The sequence below is a fragment of the Grampus griseus genome (genome assembly GCF_964374135.1).
Source record: "Grampus griseus genome assembly, chromosome: 3".
In the NCBI taxonomy this organism is placed as follows: Eukaryota; Metazoa; Chordata; class Mammalia; order Artiodactyla; family Delphinidae; genus Grampus; species Grampus griseus.
The window spans coordinates 84,894,743-84,899,225 of record NC_139019.1 but is presented as its reverse complement, the minus strand read 5'-3'; positions in this window follow the sequence as shown (position 1 = coordinate 84,899,225).

Below are 4,483 nucleotides of genomic sequence, written 5' to 3'. Positions count from 1 at the left end.
CCTATCATAATAGCTAACTAAAAAGTAGTGGTAACACCAAATGCTGATGAAGGAACTGGATCACTCATACATGGGTGTTAAGTATATAAAATGGTATAGCCACGTAGAAGTCAGTTTGGAGGTTTCTTAAAACACTAAATATGTTTAACTGCTATATAACCCAGAAATTGCACTCAGAGAAATGAAGAGATATGTTCACATAAACATCTATACATGCAAGTTTATAGCTGCTTTATTCATAATAGTTAAAAACAGGAAATAATCCAGATATCTTTCAATAGATGAATAGTGAAGTAACCTGTGGTACATCCATACAATGGAATATTACTCAGTAATGAAAAGGAACAAACTGTTGAAATATGCAATAAACTGAGTACATTTTCAGAAAATTATACTGAATGAAATCCCAATAGTTTATATCCTGTATGATTCCATTTATATAACATTTTAAAAATGACAACATTGTGGAAATAGGGAACAGATAAGTGGTTGCCCAGGGTTAATGAAGCTTGGAACCTGGAATGAAGTATTTGTGATTATAAAAATGCAGCCTAATTGGTCCTTGGCATGATGGCAATCTTCTGTATCTTCACTCTGTTAAGATTCATATCCTGGTTATTATATTGTACTATAGTTTTGCAAGATGCTACCATTGGAGAAAAATGGGTAAGTATACATATGATCTCTCTGTATTATTTCTTCCTTTTTTTAAATTTTAATTTTATTGGAGTGTAGTTGATTTACAATGTTGTGTTCATTTCAGGTGTACAGCAAAGTGATTCAGTTATACATATACATATATTCATTCTTTTTAAGATTCTTTTCTCATATAGTTTATCACAAAATATTGAGTAGAGTTTCCTGTGCTATACAGTATGTCCTTGTTGCTTATCTATCTTATATATAGTGGTGTGTGTATGTTCATCCCAAGCTCCTGATTTATCTCTCCCCCCACCACGTTTCCCCTTCTGTAACCATAATTTTGTTTTCAATATCTGTGAGTCTGTTACACTTTAGCAAGTAAGTTCATTTGTATTATTTTTAAAATTAGATTCCACATATGAGTGATATCATATATTTGTCTTTGTCTGACTTACTTCACTTAGTATGATAATCTTTAGGTCCATCCATGTTGCTGCAAATGGCATTATCTCATTTTATATGGCTGAGTAATATTCCATTGTATATACGTACCACATCTCTGTATTATTTCTTAAAATTATATGTGCATCTACAATTATCTCAAAATTTTAAAAAATAATTTTAAAAAACTAAATGAAATTTTGTTCAGCTGGAGAAGTTTTGGGTGTCAGATTGATAATTCAAAGATTTCAGGATAATTTCATTGAATGATCACACCCTCTTAAATTTCACATTGAGCAGAATTATTATAACATTTGATTATTTGTGAACATTTATTATCTATGGAGCTGCCTCACAAGATCCTGGATTAGATTTAACCTACTAGGGAAAATTATACAATCATCTTTTGCATTGTACTGTCTTTGCTTTATATGGGGAATTATGCAAAGACTTTTAATTATTGAGAAGGGTAATTAATTAACCTCAGGAAAAAAAATTGTTTCATGGCTATCCATTGATTGTGGTACTGCTTTTAGTCATGCATGTAGGAAGGGGCATAATCATCAGCTTTATCCCTCATAACAAACATTTCAAATCAAAATTTCAATATGTGATTTATAATATGTTCCTGCAGTACTAGTGTCCCACCATGGTTAAAAATCATCTTTATGAAACTATTTCAACATACCTGACTTAATTTCAGCATTGAACAAAATTTTTGTCATTGTTTAGACTTCACTTAAGCTGTATTTGATTATTATAATATATAATATGAAATATTGGAAATTCAACAAATTTAGTACTCAAACAACAATGTTCAAGTTTACCTTCCCAAGTACCAAAAAATAAAATGAGGAAAATAATACATTTCCTAATTATCTAACAAAGTGATTGTCAGAAATCAGTTGGAAAACAAATGAGAGGACAATTTATAAAAGTATAACAAGCTAAAAAATAGCCTCTTTCCTATCATTCTTGTAAATATCAATTTGTTGCAATCTAAGCATAGTAGGAAATGTTATTCTTCCTCAGCTAAATGGAATGGTAATATTCTCCAGGCTTTTGTCAGGACTACTTTGCTTTCTTACTTTGTTTTGCTTCCCTCAGTAATCATCACATCTTAGGATTCCGGTGCCCACTATAAGTTGATGACCATTAAGCCTGTATCACTGCATAAGACTTTTTCACTAATGTTTTGAAAATATACACAGTTTCCTGCATATATGTGCATTTGATAGACTCAGTCATCTCTAAAATTGTGCACTTATCTTTCTTTTTAAATTCTATTCCTTTTCTGGCTTTATATCTCATTTAATGACATCATCCACCACTTTGTTTAGCTAGATACTTGGGAATCATCTTTGAGTTTTCTCTCTTCCTTAATTCCTACAATCTATCAATAACTGTCAATAAATTCCATTAATCTCTGTTAAATATATTACCTTTAGCCATTGACTTTTCTCTGTCCCTGCCATTTTGGTTCAGATGCTCATTCTTTATCATCTGGACTCTTGTAATAGTCTGCTGCATTTCCTCTGTGAGCTCAATCTCAAACCCCTACTTAAAATGCATAAAAAGTTCTACCCCGACCAAAGTTTAACGTTCAACATTAGGGAGAATGCAGGGTCCTTTCTAACCTTTATTACTCTATCCTCAACACAAGTTTTCATCTCAGTTGAATCAACACTTATTTTGTACTTCTATGGTTTCAGAGTCACTTCTACAGACGCTCTCTCTCACACCCATATCAGTGATAAGACTTCACTACCTTGTGCCCTTGATTAACTCTGTTTATCTTTCAGAATTCATCAGAAGCATTACTTCCTAAGGTATACCTTTCCTAATACTTTCACAATAAATTAGGTGTCTCCTTCTTTTATGCTCCATTCACATTCTCACTTATCACAAATACTTGCACAGTATTTAAAATGCTCACTTGGTTGCCTCACACTTCAATCAGACTGTGTTAAGGATTGTGTTTTATTCACAACTTTATTTCAAACCCTTGCAGATTGTTTACCACAACTAGGAGTTCAATAATTGTTGAATGAATAAATGAATGAAGGCACAGATAAATTAGTTTGATTGTAAAAATATCTAAAGTGTCTGCTTATATAGCCTTCTTGATTTTGAAGAACATAAAAAGATATTTTGCAAATATCTGAACCAAAGCCCACCTCATACTTTTCTTTTTCTTAGCAAAAGGAGTTTAGTTCACAAAGTGTATATGTGAAATCAGTTTTGAGCAGTAGCTCTTTCCAGTGAACAGTGCAGTATATCATGTGAAGGCATTTTCAATCATCTCGCTCTCCCCTTAACCCTCACTGCCACCCTTAACCTGAGTAGCTATGAACTTAGAAAGTCTGGCTTTTTCTCCTTAAAGAGGATTGACGTGTAAGAATCAAATATTTTCTCAAGGTTGGAGGTGAACACTTTATTCATCAAGCAATTTAACAGATTCTTTTTCCAACTTACTTCCAAGTGCCTATCTGCAACAAATGTTCTTAGAAATGATGTTCAAAATAAATTTCAATGGTTCACTTTTGATTCATTTTCGGTCCTCTTTCTAGGTAAGGATTTATTGACTTGGTGTATTAGTTCCGGTACTCTGCAATGCAGACCCCAAAATGGGATAGGATAATGTACATCTGTGAAGAATAAAGGGGCAGGGGATCAGGAGTAGCCAAAGAGAGCCCATTGACTGTAAGCAGGTCTGACACCTGTGAGAGAAGAGGGTAGGGAGAGGTGGATTACACAGATAGAATCAGACTCCTGTACAGCTTTATGAAAATTTCAACTAGTCTGATGGGAAGTCCTTAAGCCAAAGGTTCCTATTAGAGTATGAATATCCCCACCATGTATAGACATTAGCAAGTGGAAATACAGCCTCAGTGCAGACATGGTTGTGGATTCTCACAGGTGGCAGCTGAGGCTGTCAGTTGAATATGCTCTGTAGCAGGGTAACTGAGAACCCTATTTTCCTGGTGTCACACTTAGGTCTGAGCAGGGTATACAGAATTATGCCTTTATGGATAATTTTAACTATTATTATATTTTTTATCATCCAGAAAAATAAAGCTACTTCTAATCATTGAGAGATTTAAGTCATATCGGGTTATCAAGCATAGTATAGGAGAGCACCACACTTGGAAGAACAGAGCCAGCGTTTTCCTTCAGGTTTCACTACCACTTTTAACAAAATATGATCTATAAGTATTTGTCTGAAATATCCCTGTGTATATTTTAGAGGATTTTGAATAATCTGTCATAATATCTCAAAAGTCATTTGCTCTTATATTATCATTTAATTCCTTCAATTAAAACAAAACTAACAATTGTTCATTTAAATGACCCCAAATCCCTAATTTATTAAGGTCTTTCAAAGATAATAGACCTTGTC